The following is a 20,364-nucleotide window of genomic DNA, read 5'->3' on the forward strand; positions in this document are numbered from 1 at the left end:
GGGTGGTAGTGTCCAGTGGTGGGATTATAGGAATAAAGTCTCGCATTGGAACCATGAGGACATCTAGAAGGTCCCCATATTGGTAATAGAGGCAGGACAAATGGATGTCTGGCCCTTGCTTTAGGTTCTTGGTTTGGGGGCATTTTGGACAGTCTGTGCTGCCCGTTTTTAAACTGTAAGCCACTCTGAGTCCCATTTTTGGGGAAAGCAGGAAAGAAAGAAACAACAACAACAACAAAACAACAACAACAATACAGAGGATCATAGAGGGAGAAAAAACTTGCTGTCCATCCCTTTCCAGCAGCATTGATGGTAGGCTTGTAGGCCCAGTCTTCTTCTGCAGAATGAGGGAATTCAGTGTCATTGCCGTTTTTCTTTTTCGCACAAGTACAGTCAAGGAGAACGCACACACATACACACCCACTCATGTCCCAGAGGAGGAAGAAAATTGGCCCCGGGCCCGACAACATTGCAGGGTTCAAAATATAAAGACCTGGAAATGCTTGCTAGGAATTAAAGCCCCATGCATCCTAGGTTAGTCCAACTACTCCAAGAGGCTGCGTCTGCACTGCAGAAATCATGCCGTTTTATACCACTTTAACTGCCATGGCTCAGTGCTATACAGTCCTGGGATACTGAATCCTGGGGTGTTCAATGATCTCTCTTTAGACTTCTGAGACTTGCCCCATTCCTTCGAAGCTGCCTTTCCACCAACATTTCACAAGTGAAAACCAAGCAACATTAAAGTGCCTTATGGCAAAAGTTACTGGTGAAGAAGAAGACACAAGTCTGGAGAGATGACACCGGTTTGCTTTTGCCTGAACTGACGGCAAAGATTCTGCCACCTCCTCTCTGTAACAACAAGAACCACAACCGAAAATAATGTTACCCCCAAAATATCTTGGGACGCAGAGGGAGGTGCTACAGAGCCAAACATGGTTCAAATATAGGCCCCATTTTCTTCATCGCAGTGTATAGCCGGACCTCCGTATCCACAGATTCCTTATCCATGGATTCAACCACCCATTCTGGGAGACACAGTTGTAGAAGGAACTTTCTCAAGCTCTGGCTGCATTTTCTCTCTACGTTTCCACCCTTCGTCCCCAAAATATCATTTTTAGAGCTTCTCCCTGGCCAGTTCTCAAAGCTTTGCCTTCTCTTGTTTAGGAGAGGAGTTCCTATCTATCTGTCACCGTTTAATTGATGGTTTGTACCCAAGTTGGCTCTCTTTGCATTCTTTGGCTGCAACGATGACGGAACTTGTTTTGGGGGAACAAGAAAGTTTCCCCGTTTCAGACGGCAAGCCCTGGGACGCCTGAGATTGAAACCCGTCGTATATTATCTATCTGACAAACCATGAGTAAATCTATTTATCATAAGGGCAGGACAAGGACGGAAGGAGCGACAAGAGGAGGAAGAATCGGGTCTCACCGGGCTGGTTTTTGGGTGACTAGGGTTTTGAAAATCAACCCAGGATGGAATTTGGGGACAAAATCAGAGCAAAATCTAGTCTGTGGCCAAAGATAGAATAGCCTCCAACTGTCCCAATTTGGTAAGTACTGTCCCGATTAATCCTCTATCATCCCATATTCCCAGCTGTTTTCAAAATGTCCCGGTTTCTCACTCTTCCTCCCACTTTCCTCTTTTAATCCTCAGCTTGCATCAATTGCTGCAAACTCAATTTTGGCCTCACGACTCCTGGTTTTAAATGCAGGATATGTACTTTGGAGTCCGTATTTCAGACTTCGGAGCCAGCATGCCACAGTTTGAGTGTTGGACTACGACTCTGTGGAGACCAGGGTTTGAAACCTGGCTCAGCCATGGAAACCCATGTGTTTACCCTGGGCAAGTTGCGTGCGCTCAGCCTCAGAGGACGGCCATGACAAACCCGCTCTGAAGAAACTTGCCAAGAAAACCCCACAATACGTTCGCCTTAGCGCCAGCGTCTCCCTGTTTCCGAAATTCAGGCTGGGCGAGTGCCAATTCTGATGTAGCCCAAATAGTCCCTTCCAAACAGAAGAGAGAAAGAGGAAGAAAGATCATTAGGATGAGAGGATATCATGGATTTTATAGGTTCGCTTTAAAAAACCCAAACCAACCCCAAATCTGTGGATGGTTGAATATGTGAATAAAGAATCTGTGGATATGTCATTGAGTGTAATTGATGGAGAGACAGACCAGCGTAGTGGTTTGAGCGCTGGACTCGGATTCTGGGGAGCAGGGTTCGAATCCCAGCTCGGCCACGGTAACCCATGCTCACATGCTCCCAGCCTCAGAGGATGGCCATGGCAGACCCCCTTTGAACAAACCTTGCCAAGAAAACCCCTTAGGGTCGCCCTAAGTCGGAAATGGCTTGAAGGCACACAACAACCATATATAGAGTATATTGATAAGATGATGAAGATGCTGATGCTGATGACAGAGTAAACTGGTCCGCCAATTCCTCAGAAGCTCCCAGGCATGATTCTCAGGCATGAATGATTCATGGGCCCAAATTATAGCCCTTTGTGGGTGTGGGGATGTGCTATGGGTGAGGTTTTGGCAAACAAAGGAGTCCAGGATGGCAGTAAACATTCAGGATATACTATTTAAAAAGTTTAACAAGACCAGAAGAGGCTTTTATTTAGCTGATAACACTCAAAGGCAGAAGAAGGCTAGGGTCTTTTGGTGTGTTTGTGGGAAAGGGGCAAAAGAAATACCCGGATGCAGCAAAGGTGCGCAAGGCATGCTGAAGTGAAATCCAAAAGATCTTTAGTAGTGGAAATCCACACCTGAAATCAACAAAAGAGCGATACTTTTCTTGTCCAACCGAAAGGCCTCAAATGCACCCTGCGAGATTTCAGAGCTCCACTGGCTTCTTCATCAAGCAAAAGATGTTTAAAAAGTCAGGATGGCATAGTGGTTTGAGCATTGGACTGCGACTATGGAGACCAGGGTTCGATTCCCTGCTCAGCCATGAACCCCACTGGGTGACCTTGGGCAAGTCACACTCTCTCAGCCTCAACAACAACGGCAACAATGATTCCTTACCCAGATCAAGGCGGGGAAAAGCAACAGATTAATATATAACATCCAGCATCAGCACCAAGATTTCAGAAGATGGCACAACAGCGCTTAAAGTAGTGTCAAACTGCATTTTGTAGATGGACCCATAGATATTCTACAACGAACCCTGAGGGTTTGTTTCTTACTCCCTTTTCTACAAGAAATACTCCATAGAGGAATACAATGATAGGTTCTCACCAGGTACTCCATTCCTCGACCCGATCAGTCCTGGGATCTTAGGATGTGAGCGGAGGGAAGAAATGATTTCTAGCGCGCTCGGTGTAGGCGGGGAGGCTGTTCAAGGACAATCCCAGTCCGGCAGGACAAAGAAGTTTAGCAGATCTGATTAATTCCATCACGGATGCGGAGATGAGAGCTGGCAGCTCTAAAGCAGCGGAAGTGATCAGTTCGGACTTTGAGGAGCTCTTGATGGAAGAGGCCTGGGAGCAAGACTCAAAAGCATCCAAGAGCTGCAAAGGGGGGAAAAAACATTGGTTGCATGAAAATGGGTTCGAAAATGATGAGGCTGGTTGTGCGAAAGAAACAGCGTAACTCCCCATTTCGGCCCCCATTTTGGCAGGGAAAGTCCCAGCTACTCCTCTGCCATCCTACTTTTTCAGCTGCTTTTACAACGTCCCGGTTTCGCTCTCCTCCTCCCACTTTCCTCCTCTGTCCTCAACTTTCTGCTGCAAGCTGAGTTCAACATGCAAAAGTAATTTGTTATTGCGGTTGTGTGCCTTCAAGTCATTTCTGACTTAAGGTAACCCTATCATGGAGTTTCCATACCAAGTTCCTTTAAAGGGTTTGCCATTGCCTTCGTCCGAGCCGGTGAGAATGTGACTTGCCCAAAGTAACCTAAGTAACTGTTTCATGTTCTTTGGCTATGGCCACACTCCAGAAATAAAGCAGTTTGGCGCCGCATTAATTGTCATGGATCCATTGGGAGGAATCCTGGGACTTGTATGTAGAGAGATCTTGTAGCACCTTTGAGACTAACTTAAAGAAAGAAGTTGGCAGCATGAGCTTTCGTAGACTTAAGACCACTTCCTCAGATGCATATGGGATTTGTAGTTTGGTGAGGGATTCAGTCTGGTCTGTCTGGTCCCTCACAAACTAAAAAATCCCAGGATTCCACATGGTTTTTTAAAAGCCAGGTGACAGTCGGGGTGTTGTAGCATTTCTCCGTTTACAGTCTCAAAATGAGTTTGATTAATAGCCGAGGTGCAACTGTTGGCGAAAAGGACAAAGCTAGGCGTGGGTCCCTTGAAAATACCTGGGAGAAATCAGAGGCTGCCCTGGGGAGGGCGAAGGTGGCACCACCCAAGAGATGCCAGGAGGAAGGGACTGGCTGGAGAAGAATTGGGAGGGCAGGGAGCTTAAAATCCCCCCCCACGCCAGCCAACATTTCCTTCACGCTTGGGGGTAAAATCATGATAAAAACCTAATTTCATATATTTTATTTAGTGCATAAAAGTAATGAGTTGAAAGTACCTAGTTACATGTAATGAATTATAAGTAATTAGTCAATCCGGGGCCACAAGGGTGCAACAGAGTTACCTCTCTCCCACTGATCCAAGTATAAATGCAGCATGGTGAAATGCTTATTTATTTAGTTTATTCAGACGCATGGGAGCCCTAGACTAGAAGTAACTGGTTGCATAGAATCACAGAGGTGGAAGAGACCCTAAGGGCCATACAATCTGACCCCATTCTTCCATGCAGGAACTCTCAATCAAAGCATACCCAACAAATGGACATCCAGCCTCTGTTTAAAGACCTCCAAAGAAGGAAACTCCACCACTTTCCAAGGAAGTGTCTTCCACTCTTACTGTCAGAAAGTTCCTCCTCATGTTGAGGTGGAATCTCTTTTCCTGTAGCTTGCATCCATTGATCCATATCCTATTCTCTGGAGTAGCAGAAAACAAGCTTGCTCCATCCTCAATATAACACCCCTTCAAATAGTTAAAACAGGCTATCCAGAGTGGCACATAACAACAACAACAATGGTCCTTTAAGGTGCCCTGGGAGCCCTAATATAGCCCCCTTGCAACCTATAGTTGCCCACCCATAATCTATATGTATACCTACCTACCGTTCCAGAGATACTAGGTAGGAGTTGCAACCTGCCTAAATCACTTTTCTAAGCTATGCTCTCTCTCCCATCTTCTCTTTTTCTCTCATGCCATCCATCCCATCTTCTGTGTTGCCTATCTATCAGAGGGCAGGGAATCCGCTCCGGGCATGAGTCCAAACTTTAAGGAAACTGTCCAAGTTGCTCATTCTGTTTGGAGGAGAGATGTAAACATCTCGCATCACTCCAGCGCAGATCCACAAATTCACTGATGTGAAGGAAGATACTGCCTTGGAGTGCCAGTTAAAGGCCTTGGCTGTGATTGATGGGCATTATCAATTGGGAAGAAAGAGTTTGCCCATGTGGAGCCAATACAGGTGGCCATCGGTTGGGAATGTGTTGACTGCGTTTGGACTGGATGGACCTCGGGGTCTCTTCCAAAACTATGTTTCTAAGTCATCATCAGCACCCGTCCTTCTGAAACAAATGAAACAACTCATAAAACAACGGAGTCTTGCAAAGTCTGATTGATGTGGCAGGGACCCCCAAGGTTCACCTATCTCAACCCATTGCCATGCAAGATCAAGATGTTCTCCTGCAAAGGAGGGAAAGTCGCAGGAGATGTTGGGCTCTCTTGGGACAAAATGGGACAACTTGGCCAAATCCGACCCAGGCTTGTCTTCGCGTTCGCCTGGAAGGAAAGCCAAATGTGGCAATCTTAAAAGCTCTGAGAGAAAGGGAGAAGAAAGGAGCCAAACTACCCCAGGCAGAGAAAAGCATTCCTGTATTAAGTGAGCAAGCTTTTCTGATTTCCTTTGATGTCAAATAAGACGGGGAAAAATAATGAGATTTCCCATCCCTCACTCCCCCAGACAATATTGAAGTCTGATGACTTCCTAACCTCTTTTGCCTTTGCAAAGGTCCCATAAATTCCCTGGAGAAGGCTGCATCCGCAGTGCAAAAATAATCCAGTTTGACACTTTAACTAGCATGGCTTTACATATATGCATATACACACATATATAGGTATCTCTACGTCTTCCGGTGCAAGTCTATGACCAACATCTGCCAGAAGATAACCACAGAATTGCAGCGGAGGACCTACAAATGCCTAGGGAAGAGTTTTCTCTAGGAATATCTAAGTCTTCTAACACGATCTGTGGCCGACATTGACCACAGAGTTGCAGCGGAGGACCTAGAGCAGGAGTTCTAGAACTTTGGTCCTCCAGGTGTTTTGGATTTCGTCTCCCAGGTTCCCCACCAGCTTGGCCAACGGTCAGGAACTCTGGGAGCTGAGGTCCAAAGCATCGGGAGGACAAACATTTGGGAACCACTGATGCGAATCAAACCAACATGCGAATCAAATCCGTGAATAATCTGCAAATAAGCCTCCTTTCATGGATCCTCTTCTGTATCTGAAGCTCTGACCCTCTTCTCAGTTATAGATGACCTGACCTGGGGGGGGGGACCAAAGGGAGTATTAAAAGAAACATTAGTAATGCAACAGGGAACATCCCGTTAAGTTCAGCAGATAAGAAGAGCAGGGACTGTTCCCGTTGCCTTGTAACATTTCGCAGCACAAGCTGTCCTTGCTTACAGTATTGGGAGATGTCCCAGGGCCGGCTTGTAGGGAAAGTATTGGCTTTAATAGATCAATGCTAGGGGTTTAAATGGCCACATTTATTCCAGTAGCAAAAGTCCAGTCCCCAAAGCAGTTTCTTTGTCAAAGGGGCGCCACCTAGTGGTGCACTGGGGTACTGTGGTGGGATGCAACAGTATTCATAACCAGGGAAAAACCCATCATCATCATCATCATCATCATCATCATCATCATCATCATCATCATCATCATCATCATCATCATCATCATCACTACTTTATTAGGGACCAGTAAAGTAGAAAAAACAGGGTGCAATAGGCAGATTAAAGTAACTTTTAGGACCCCTTGGGTCTGTTCTATTGGGGAAAAGGTGGCTGATAAATGAATTGACTGGTTGCACACTTCGATGGCATTTCGATGGATCCCAAGAAAAGCCTTCCCCAGCAGTGTGTTTTGTTCGCGTCTGAGTCAATCCGACTCTTGCCTCACTTCCCGGCTTGGTGTGTTCTCCGCATCTTCCACGTCGCATGGAAAAAAAAGCGTGTCTCGCAGGCATATCAGATCTCTCGGCAGATAGCAGCCAGGGAGCATAATAGCCGCCCTCCTAATTCAGATTGTTTCCCTTCCCTTTCCCAATGACATGTTTCGGGTTTGGCAAGCCGATGTGCAAAGAGAGAGGCAGGACAACCCAGTTAATTCCCCTGGATTGCGCTCAGTCGGCTTGGATGCTCCCAGACGCAACGTCCCCCTGAAGATTCGGAGCTCAGAGGTGCCCCATTCTAACCCAGACGGACATTTTCAGATGGCGTTGCTGGGCAGGTAGTCCTTTGCCCCATGACAGTTATACATTTATGTACGTGTTTGTTTCCAACAAGTTCAAGGTGGCATATATGGCTCTCCCCATTCCTACTACAGTGAGCCCTTGGTATTTGCTGAGGACACCTTGGACTTTATCACACTGGGAAAATTGAAAGGTTAATCCGGGGGTCATCCAAGGCATTTCACGTAATTGCGCAAAAGATTTTCAAACGACGCCGCATGCAAATGGAAGGGAATCCAAATGCAATCGTGAGACATCCCATTTGGAAAAATATCGAATTTATAAATCCTTTTCCACTGCAAATTCACAATCAATATGCATTTGCGGAAGTATGAAACACATCTCCAGTTCGGACATGGGATTACTGTCGGCCATGGGATCCTGTTCTCCCTGCGCATGCACAAACATGCTAATTCGAAATCAATAAGCTGATGGGTATGTACTCATGTGATGAGTTCATTCGCACTTTGAATACTGTCAAGCCATGGACGCTTGAATCTGTGTATATATAGGGCCAAATATATTTCCGTCCATAATCCTCGAAAGTAGGCTAACCTCAGAAACAGTGACTGGTCCAAGGTTGTCCAGAGAGTTTCATGGGTCAATGGAAAGTTGAATCTGGATCCCACAAAGTTTCAGTCAAATACTCCGACAGTGTGCTTTAACATCATTGTAATATCTCCATGAGATCTCCACGAAACCGTTGAAGGAGGTCATCTCACTGAGCTTAGAGCAAAGTGTCTTTGGATGAGCTTGGAAATTGTGGGTCAGAATTCCCTTCGAGGACTTACATCTTCAGAAGTGGACTTCTAAGATCCAGTGTGGTCTAGTGGTTTTGAGTTCTGGACTCCAACACTGGACATCCTTTAAATATCTAAATGTCTCTGACAGAGTGGTGGAAGAGGTTCATTCTCTGCCGCTGCAGAGGGTAGGATCCAGTCTAAGTTGCAGGAGAGTAAATTTCAATGGAACATGAGAAGGAACTTCTTGACTGTAAGAGCTGTTCACAGGACTAATTCCCTGGAGAAGTGGTGGGTCTCCTTCTCTAGATGTCTTCAAAAAGAGGTTGGACATCTCTCTGCTGGGGATCCTTTCGCCGGAGATCCTGCACTGAGCTGTGGCTCGGACTGGATGGCCCACAAGGTCCCTTCCAGCTCTAGGATCCTATGATTTTATCGTATTTGATATGGACAAGCTACTCTGGTAAGATGGAAACGTGTTAGGAGCCTACATCCAGTTCTTAGTCTCAACTAGGGTACACCCATGGAATCAGTGGCAATGGGGCAAACTGTTGCTTATGAAAGCACCATTGGTTCATTGGGTCTCCTTAAGCCATGGTTGGTTGAATCTGTGGAAATGTAGGTCCAACAGTACTGAATAGCCATCCAAGCTCCTTGGTACTAACCATTGGGTTTTAGGCCAGGGCCTTTTCAGTGGTGGCCCTTCATTGATGGCATCCCTACTCAAGAGAAATAGCTCTGGTTCCACTTGCATCTGCCTTCAGAACTCAGTTTTGGCTACAGATGAGCCTTTTATACCATGCTTTATCAGGAGCGGTTTTGTTTCCAATAGTTTATATTTAATCCAGGCGTAATCTCTTTCTATGCAATGACTGACATCCAGTTAGGGACACGCATAGCTGGGATTCCCTTGAGGACTTACATCTTCCTAAGTAGACTTACCTCTGCAAGACATATAACTGAGCGATTTTGCAATGCTTGCATCCAGCAAGGGGCTGCTGTCATGTTACTACATAGGAGAATCTGCAAAAGTGGTGGTTGCATATCTAGACTGATGCACAACAGGACCGATGCGCAGTGGGACACCTCCTTCTGTTGCGCATGGATGTATTCTGTTCATAGCAGCAGAAACAGAGTTGCACTGGCAAGAATTCCTGTGACTTCCCTTTGCGCATTGCAATTGTACATTGCAAATTTCCATTGCACATATACGGTGCATTGTGATTGTTCGTTTGTGTTGGACGTTGCACAAGGGAACCCAGTCATCGGCATGAGTTGCGCAATGTTGCTATTTCATGCGAGGGTTGTTTGGTGCTCACGTAACACATCTCCGCATGTGGATATATATTAACGGTCCGCCGAGGGGATGCTGGATTGCCGCTTGTATATATTACTTAAGGCCCCTTATGGCATTGAAAGATGGCTATGGATTGGCTGGAATAAATCAAAGAAACAAGTACGTTCTTCAGGGCTTATCGGGATGCAAACTGAATCAATTTGCCCAGGGAAAAATATGCCCAGACCTACTGTAACGTTTCTATGCCATTTATATTGCTTCCTTCGTCCCGTTTTATGAGCCCACTTACTTCTGCTTTTCTACATTTTTACACCTTTCATAAACATTTATCCCATGGATAACTGTAGCATTTTATTGTATATGTATAAGAATTTATTTTAATTTTAAATCACACTGACTGGCATCCTGTATTGCAGTTACGGGTCCATAACTGATCTGTAGTCAGTTGCACTATGCGTTCGCAAGCGTGGCACGACTGCCGTGATCGTAAACGGACCACAAATCCCACGCAGGAAGCTGCTTCAAGCGACGGAGCTCTGTTCTTGCTTGCAACCACCAGAAACAGGACCGCTTCCATAATTCCTTGTTGCACGATGGATCACTGGCCGGAGGGAACTGGAAACATTATCCTGACCACCAGCAGAATAGACATCAATTCATTCCAGTGGTTGTTGGCTGTTAAGATTGGTTTGGGAGGTCAGGCCAGGAGATGATACCAAGGCCTTGTCTGCACGGCCAAAGGCCTGTCCCACCTCTTGTTCTGGTGTCATCCTATTCAGACGATGCACATCCCAAACTCTGGTTCTTGTGCAAGCAGTCTGGATGATGTTCACACCAGAAACAGGGTCCCCAACCTTAATCTTTAGCCTGGAGAAGAGTAGGTTAAGATGTGACACAATAACCCTATTTAAACATGGACAACTCGGCCTTCCATCCTTTCGTGGACTGGTAAAATGTGTCCCCAACTTGTTGAGGGCAATTGGCAAACCGCTGAGAGTGCACTTGGTTCACTATGAAGCGGTATGGAAACGTAAAGTGCTAAGTGCAGGATGCTCCTGGTTGCCCCCTGGTGTATCCTGGCCAGTGCGGACAAGACCTTAGATATGCATTCACGACGGTCAGTGATGCACTATCTCAGCCACTGGTCATTCTGAGTCCCATTTTTAAACAAGCTGGACATTTCAGAGCCATAAATCCATACTCCGCATTAAGAAATCGGAGCAGGTTCGTCCATCACGGGATGCATTTTGGTACGTTTGGTTACCTTTCTATGATCAGTAAGCATTGCTTGTGGGAGACAGAGACACCTCTCATACCAATAGCAAATAGAACCCGGCTGGTATCTTGCACAGGCCTAAGTTCTTCTATGGATGCTGTCGGATACCTGGATAGGCTCAGCACTTTGCATTCTCTGGAGAGGCCAGCCACAGATGCTGGCGAAACGTCAGAACATGGCCACATAGCCCGAAAAACCCACAAAAGAACTATGGACGCTGGCTGTGAAAGCCTTCGACTTCACGCCAGCGCTTTGTGTTTGGTTTGCTTTGGAGGAAGGGAAAGATGGCCTCTAGTGAGGGAAACAAATTCTAGACATGTTCAGAGGCACTCATTCTGAGCTGTTGAATTTTTTAAGCAATACAAGATCTGAACCCAGATTGTGTGAAATAACCATCGACTCTGCGAGAGCAAAATACAACAACGCCGCTTGGTTTTTCTTATTAAAAGAAGAGAGCCCAGTGTCTGTGGCCTTCCGGGATGAATTATGGGTTCTCTGCTCTTCCCCTCCATTGGGAAGTCTGTGCCGTTTCCCTCTGGTTGTTGTGCCACTCAGACGGAGTTAAATTTATGTGTGTAATCATCTGTATAGTAATAACTAGCCGTTGAGCTTATGAGTCACTTGCCAGAGTAACTGACTTCTCTGCGGGGGAAGGCTGCCGTCAGCTGCCCAGAGTTACCCTGAAGAGGAATTCATCACAGAGTCCAGAATCCTGTTGGTGTCATGCGCCTGGATAAGGTCCCCTACGTGAAACGCTGTTATGTTGGTCTAATGCAAAATGTTCGACTGAAATGCATTCAGGTCAAGGTTGCAGAAGTGGAGCTGCATTCCTGATTTCATTGCACATGGATGCATTACACTTGGGTCTGCATGCACACTTTGGTTTCAGATTTGGGCTGGAATCCTGTTGGTGTCATATTCCTGGATAACGTCCCCCCATTGCAAGGGGCTGGACTTCTATCTGCTGCAGAACGATCGCATTCAATTTAATGTTGCTCCTGGTCTCGTTGCACATGGATGCTTGCACATGGGTATGCGTTACACGTTTGGGCCAGAAGCCTGTTGATATCTTGTTTGTGTGCGTGTGTGTCTTCAAGCCAGTCGGCTTATGGTGACCCCGTGGATTTTGTAGGGTTTCCTTAGAAAGTATCTCAAGGCTGCATAAATTCCTGAACATTGTTCTGTGTAATATCCATGTTCACATCAAGGCTGAGAAAGGGGAGTTTTGCATGCTGGGCATATGGATATACATGTACTATGTGCCTCTTGCTGCAAGTGTGCATCTGCATTTGGTTGCGCCACACCACAATTGACGAACGAGGTGAAGTGGTGCAATGCTGCACAGCTGTGTAAAAGTGTAAAATTACATTTTGTCTTCTCGATATAGGATCTTGGGTCAAATGCACAACACTGCAGTTCCAACACAAGGGTTGAGTAGCACAGTTAGACTGGCATCCCAGCTGTGAGATATACAAACGTAAGTCCTTCTTACACCTGTGTATGTATTTGGGCTGCTGTCAAAGTTGGTATTACCTTTCTCCCTCAACAACATACAAAGCCACCTCTCCAGGACTCCCTGTTACAAATCCCAGGACTTGGTAGGATGCCACTGTAGCCGTGAAGGTGGGCACAATAGGTGCTGCAATCGTGTTGTTCGAAAGAGCCCTTGGAAGTCTTATTCAAGTCCGTCAAAATCAAGTATTTCTTCTTTTGTTACATTTTCCAAGCTTTTCCTTCTGCCATCCCCTAGCATCCTCTTGCCAGTCCATTGGAAAGACAGAGAGCAGTGTGCCCCAGTTCCTTCTTCCAACGTATATGAAAAAGAGGGAATGGAATGGGGAGATGATGTCCCCAATTTCCTTCCAAAGAACTTCTCTGTCCCCCTCCAATCTTTAATTGAATCTGTACTCCTTTGGAAGTCCATCTCCCTCCAAAAAGCACCCGAATGCTCAGTCTTTTCTCTCCCTACAGCTGTTTAGCCCAATTTGATTATTGATCCTTCAGCGGCTGGTATGTTGACAGTCAACTCTGCTTTTGTCCCACATCCATCTTGTTCCATCCCTCTCCTTGCTCACAGTGGTTGTTTCTTGTCTCAACAATTCAGCGGGCCCATTTATTTCTTTCTCTCCAAGAACCATAAACTAATTCAACGGAGGACGAAAAGGGTGACAGGAACAGGGAGGATTGGGGAGGAGAAGATGCAGAATTTGGTGGAGTGCTTTCGACTGGAGTCGCTTATCAATTCCCTTCTCGGATCAGATGCCATGAGGTTTTTGAGATGTCTGAATGGAGAGGGGCCACACAACACATGCTTTGACACTGCTATGTCATGAAAGGAGGTGAGGGACCCTAAAGGCACTTGTCTGATCTTGGAGCTAAGCAGGGCCAGCCCTGGTTAGGACTTGGATGGAGTCCCAGGTGCTGCAGGCTATATTTCAGAGAAAGGAACTGGCAGGGTGTAATGGTTTGAACGTTGGACTATGACTCTGGAGACTAGTGTTCAAATTCCTGCTCTGTTATGCAAACCCATGTGCTGACCTTAGACAAGTCACTCTTTCATTCGGAGGAAAGCAATGGTAACACCTCTCTAAGAAAAACCCACAATAGGTTTGCCTTGGGGTCGGCATGACTTGGAAACGACTTGAAGGCACACAATGGCAACGAAGGGACCAAAGGAAGACGAACATAGCAGATGTAAGTCCTGGGTGCAAATGATTTTCAAGGTCTCACCTCTTGCAATGCTAGGAACAGAGAAAGAGGTGTTTGTCCCAGCGGCCCTGGCTGACCAAAAGGACAATACTTGTTGCTCCATTTCCGTGTCTCTCAAATAGCCTCCACGCTAAGACCTGGGGGATCAGTTGCCTCCATTCGGCACTGGGAGCGATCTTCCTGCAAAAGGTCAGCGTTGCAAGATCAATATTTAATGGAACTGCAAAGCCAGCCGTTTGGCCGTCAATCGTTTCGAGGCAGAAGGGGATTCTTTCCCTAACCTGTCTTTGTCACCCAGGTGAATTTATCTTTCTGCTCGGGCTCCTTGCTTCCCTCCGTGACAGCTGCAACCTTCTGTCTTCAGCCTGTAGGCTTAAGGGCATGACGGGATGGTCTGAGTTTATCCACACACACTCCACTCATCTCCCATGGATTTTGGCAGCTCCACTCACAGCCTCGGCTAATGCCAATCTCTCTCTACCCCGAAACAGATGGCAGGAGAGAAAAACGAACCCTTGACCAAAGAAATGTTAACAGTGGAAAAAAAGAACGCTATATTCTCACGCAGCGGGGCCTCCTCCATCTGGAAGAAAGGAATTGAGAGTCAAAACGATGCCAGTTTCGCCCATGGCAGGTACGAGAATTTGGAAAAGAGGCATTTAAAGTCAATATATAGGTAGTTCTCCTGATTCAATGGGTCTACTCTGCTTGGGTCCAACAAGAGAGTTAAGGACAAAGAGAGCTGTGCTTCAAAAAGCCATGTAAGGCGCACTGGTGGTGCAGTGGTTCAAATGCCGGTTACTGCCGCCACAAGGTTGTGAGTTCGATCCCAGGGGCTCCAAGGTTGGCTCAGCCTTTCGTAAGTCAGTCAAAGGAGTCCCCAGCTTGTTGGGGGCAATTGGCTTACAGATTGTAAACTGCTTAGAGAGTGCTGTGTTCGCTGAGAAGCAGTATAGAAATGTAAATGCTATTGATATGTGCCCGCGGTGGCCAGGGATTGTGTCTTGATTCTCACCCAGGATCTGATCCTCCCTCTCAGAAGGAAAAAATACCTTTTAAAAACAGGCTTATTTTTCTAAAACACCTCCTTGCTGTTTGCAACTGGGTTATAACCGTAAGAGTGACCTAAAGCTAGAGCCAACAACATCACACAGCCATCCATGTTAGGCATTTTGGGACGGTTCCCTTTCGAAATGTGCAGCTGTTTTTAAGATCAAACAGACTTAAGGGGCTTTATAGCGGCAAACAATAGAGACCCACCGGCTGCCAAAGAGAGGCTTTCCTCGCTTGGATGGTGGTCCAGTGGAGGAAGGGATGTGATCCAATTTTATGGGATCCTCCGACATGTTTCAAAGAGAGCATCTGATTCCTGGCGGCCGTCTGGAACATATATCTATCCCCCCCCCCACATGATCAAAGAAGTTATGCAACATAGGCATGGAGGATCAGAAGGGGCAAAGGAGGCACTATGCCAACCTTGGCAAGGGCATGTCCACCCTCAGCCCCTGCCAAAGCACGCTCCGTGCCATCTCAAAATGGAGGAGATGCAAGCCACGGACCTTTCTAGGATGGGGAAAATCCGTTGGATGTCAAAGTACAGGATTTGTACACAAGCACAGGAGAAACAGACCACCTTTGCAGATTTGACTCCCGCGGATTTGATTGTTCACGGATTTGTTCAACATGTTGAATATCTAGCTTGCATGACTCTGTGGTCAAGGTCCACCCAAAGGCAGTGTGACTCTGTGGTCAAGGTCCACCCAAAGGATGTGTGACTCTATGGTCAAGGTCCACCCAAAGTCACACTGGAAGACCTAGAGCTTCCTAGAGAGATTGGATCCACAGGTGCATTTATTTAATTCATTTATGCCACCGTTCTCCCAGAAAGGGACCCAAAGGTGACTCACGAATAAAGATAACATTGGTAAAGACATTAAATGAATTGTTTTACAGGGCTTTATTGGGGAAACGTATGCCTGTTTGCGCCGGCTGTGTGCCGTAATATAGATATATACCTGTTTAACCATCCAGGGATAGATCGGTTGTTTTGATTTTTACAGTGGACTGAATATCAAAAACATATGGGAAGGGGGGGGGGGGGGGCTGAAAAGGTTTGGGAAAGACTGGGGCTGCATCCGCACTGCGGAAATACTCCAGCGCGACACACAGAATCACAGCGTTGGAAGAGACCCCGGGGCCATCCAGTCCAACCCCATTGTGCCATGCAGGAACTCTAAGTCAAAGCATCCCTGACAGATGGTCATCCAGTCTCTGTTTAAATTATTATTATTGAATCATAGACTTGGAAGAGACTACAAGGGCCATCCCTTGTGGGATAGGTATCACAATCCTTTGGAATGGCTTTAATGTTTGGCCAGCCCCGTCCTTAATTTCTGAGCAGTTGCCATGGACCATGGGGACACAGTGGCGATGGTTCTTCTGCTCTGCACCAGGAATAAGGAAAACAGACGAGAAAGCTGGGCCAAAGCTAACATAATGAAGTTCAACACGGAGAAATGTAAGGTACTGCACTTAGGGCGGAAAAACGAAAAGCACAGATATAGGATTATGGGGGACACCTGGCTGAATGAAACTACATGTGAAAGGGATCTGGGAGTCCCAGTAGACCACAAGTTGAACATGAGTCAACAGTGCAACGCAGTAGCTAACAAGGCCAATGCAATTTTAGGCTGCATCAATAAAAGTATAGTGTCTAGATCAAGGGAAGTCATAGTGCCACTATATTCTGCTCTGCTCAGGCCGCACCTGGAATATTGTGTCCAGTTCAATTCAATTCAAAATTCAAAAAGGATGTGAAGAAACTGGAGCATGTGCAAAGGAGAATGACTAAAATGGTAAAGGGTCTGGAAACCATGCCCTACGAGGGAGCTGGGTATGTTTAGCCTGGAGAAGAGAAGGTTAAGAGGTGATATGATAGCCCTGTTTAAATACTTGAAGGGATGTCATATTGAGGAGGGAGCAAGCTTGTTTTCTGCTGCTCCAGAGACTAGGACCCAGAGCAATGGATGCAAGCTACAGGAAAAGAGATTCCACCTAAACATTAGGAGGAACTTCCTGAGAGTAAAAGCTGTTCAACAGTGGAACACACTCCTTCCTCAAAGTGTAGTGGAATCTCCCTCCTTGGAGGTCTTTAAACAGAGGCTGGATGGCAATGTGTCAGGGGTGCTTTGATTGTGATTTCCTGCATGGCAGAATGGGGTTGGACTGGATGGCCCTTGCCATCTATTCTATGATTCTATGATCCCACCATTCATGATTTGGCAGCCTTGCCCTTTGCAGAGGGAACTAATAAGTGCCATGGATCAATGCTACATCATTTTGGGATTTGTAGTTTTGTGAGGTGATTGACCTTCTCTGTCTGGTGCCCCAACAAAGGACAATTCCCAGGATCTCCATAGCACTGGGCCACAGCATTTAAGGTAGTGCCAACCTGGAGGCTTTGGATACAGCCTAGACAGGGAGAGCAAGGTGCGTGATGTCACAAACCCCTTTTGTGCTTTACTCCACTGAGTAGCAACTTCCCTTTGCTCCTCTGGTCCTGCAGTGCCAGAGCTCTGGAGCGCAGCACATGCCTCTGTCTGGCAAGATGTGGGGCCAAGCGGCTGCTCAACTCCTCCTTGCTTGGGGTAAGGGATCAGGGTTCTTTCCCATCTGCTTCCTTATTTGCGTGACTATGCTTTGCTATTATATTTGGCTATTATTATTATTATTATTATTATTTGCTATTTGACTATTATGTGCTATTGTTTGCCTGTTTTATTGAACCCTTTCTTGTATTGTGAAGTCAAAGGTTTTCATGGCCGGCATCCATGGTTTCTTGTGGGTTTTTCAAGCTATGTGGCCATGTTCCAGAACATTGTCTTCCTGACGTTTCGCCAGCATCTGTGGCTGGCATCTGCAGAGGATGTTATGCCTGGACAAAGTTGGGTGTATATATATTGTCTGAGCCTGGGAATATATACACCCAACTTTCTCCAGGCAAAGCATTCTCTGAAGATGCCAGCCACAGATGCTGGCGAAACGTCAGGAATAAACTCGTCTAGAACACAGCCACATAGCCCAAAAAACCCACAAAAACCCTTCCCTGTATTGTTATGTATTATGTATATGTATTATGCTGTTATTTCTTAGACTGTACATCACAGACAGCTTTACTCTTAACTAATCTATTGTTTGTATGTACAGGGCTGTGCAAATCTACTAGTAATGATAAAACCATTGGGGAATTCCTGCCTATAGAGAACCATTGGGGAATATTTGCCCATAGAGAATCATTGAGGAATGCTTGCCTGTAGAGAATTATTAGGGAATATTTGCCTTTTGAGAATTATTGGGGTATACATGCCTTTACAGGCATGTATACCCCACTAGGGAATATTTGGCCATAGGGAATCATTGGGGAAAACTTGTCCATAGAGAATCATTGGGGAATACATGTCTCTAGAGAATCATTGGGGAATATTTGGCCATAGGGAATAATTGGGGAATATTTGCCAATAGATAATCATTGGGGGATACATGCCTCTAGAGAATCACTGGGGAATACATGTCTATAGAGAATCATTGGGGAATACATATAGAGAATCATTGAGGAATACATGTCTATAGAGAATCATTGGGGGATACATGCCTTTAGAGAATCATTGGGGGATACTTGCACCAAGAGTATGATTTGGGGATACATTGGGGAATACATGTCTATAGAGAATCATTGGGGAATACATTCCTCTAGAGTATGATTGGGGGATACATGTCTATAGAGAATCACTGGGGGATACTTGCCCCTAGGAAATCATTGCTACCCATCTCTCTGCTACCCATTGCTAGCCCATCTTTCTGCTCATAGCACCCATTGCCCCACTGGAAATAGCTAGAGGTGAGGCAATGTTTGAACAGGGCTGTGATAGCTTCCGAAAATAATTGATGGGTAAATGCCATGGTGTCCATCTTCAGAGAAGGTTTACCCTTGACATCTTCTGAGGCTGAGAGAGTGACTGAACAGGAAACAGGATTCACTACAGATGTGTAGAGAGCCAGGTGGGATAGTGGTTTGAGCACTGGGCTATGACCAGGGTTTGATTCCCACTGAATGATGGAACCCAATTGAGGACCTTGGCCAAGTCACATGCTCTCAGCCTCAGGGGGAGGCAAGGGCAAGCCCCCATTGATCAAGACACAGGTTTACCTTGCCTCTTTTGTTCATCCCTACAGCTTTCTTGCTATGGACTGTTCCTGGGGACAGTGCCCCACTTTTCCAAAGTAAGGTCCTGGCGCAGAGGGGTGACTCCCTCTGCAACCTTCGACTGACCCATGGCTGCGACCACCCCCTGATCCAGATGCTGGACAGGGTGGAAAACCATGGAGTAGTCCCCAAAGGTAAGGCAATGGCAACCTTCACGCAGACTGCAAGGATTCTACTATGGTTTCTGAAAGGCTATGCCTAGAGAAACCATAGCATCGTTGCCGTCTGCGTGGTTGGGAGTCTTTTCTCTCTCTCCGAATGTCAACTTAGGTAGATGCCAGGGCCGGGAGGGCCTGCTTTGGCTGATATGCCAAGTGTGGCCCTTCCTAGAATCAGGGGACCTTAAGATGGGTAGGGTATGGTTGTATAGTAGTCTATGTTAAGTCTTGGGTTTCTTGGTGTTTTAAATTGTGCTTTGTATTTAAACATGCTCTATCCTGCCTCCAGCCTTGAGGAGAGGTCAGAAATAATAATAATAATAATAATAATAATAATAATTATTATTATTATTATTATTATTTAGAAAGATCTTGTAGCACTTTTGAGACTAACTGAAATAAAGAAGTTGGCGGCATGAAGATTCGCAGACTTCAGTCTACTTCCTCAGAAGCACTGATCCTTTGGAAAGGCAGTATATAAATAAAATGTATTATTATTATTATTATTATTAGAGGATTAGGAAGTAGCCTGAAGCCTAGGAAAGCTCATGCTGCCAACTTCTGTATTCCAGTTAGTTGCAAAAGTGCTACAAAATCTCTCTACATACTGATTCTACAGACTAACAAGGCTATATCTTTGGATTCTTACTGTATTATTATTATTATTATTATTACTACTATTGAATCTTAGAGTTGGAAGAGATCGCAAGGGCCATCCATTGTGGGATAAGTATCACAGTACTTAGCAAGACTCCACTTTGGGATGGCTTTAATGTTTGGCCAGCCCCCCTTCTAATTTCCCAGCAGTTGGCATAGATAGACCATGGTCACACAGTGGGGATGGTTAGGATCATAGAAGCATAGAGTTGGAAGTGGCCCCAAAGGCCATCCAGTCCAACCCCTTTATCCTGCCATGCAGGAACTCACAATCAAAGCAGCCCCGGCAGATGGCCATCCAGCCTCTGTTTAAAGACCTCCAAGGAAGGAGACCCTGCCACACTCCAAGGGAACATCTTCCACTGTCAAACAGCCTTTACCATCATGAAGTTCCTCCTAAGGTTGAGGTGGAATCCCTTTTCCTCTAGTTTGCATCCACTGTTCTGTGTTCTAGTCTTTGGAGCAGCAGAAAACAAGCTTGCTCCATCCTTCAAATACTTAAACAGGGCTACCATCTTGCCTCTTAACCTCCTCTTCCCCAGAAGAAACATACCCAGCTCCCTAGGTCTTTCCTCATAAGGCATGCTTTCCAGGCCCTATTTGCCCTTAGAGAATCATTGGGGAATATTTGGCCATAAGAAATCATTGTGGAATACTTGCACATAGGAAATCATTTAGAAAAACCTGCCTATAGAGAATCATAGGGGAATACTTGCCTTATAGAGAAT

This window comes from Sceloporus undulatus, chromosome 11, assembly GCF_019175285.1.
Source record: "Sceloporus undulatus isolate JIND9_A2432 ecotype Alabama chromosome 11, SceUnd_v1.1, whole genome shotgun sequence".
Lineage (NCBI taxonomy): Eukaryota > Metazoa > Chordata > Lepidosauria > Squamata > Phrynosomatidae > Sceloporus > Sceloporus undulatus.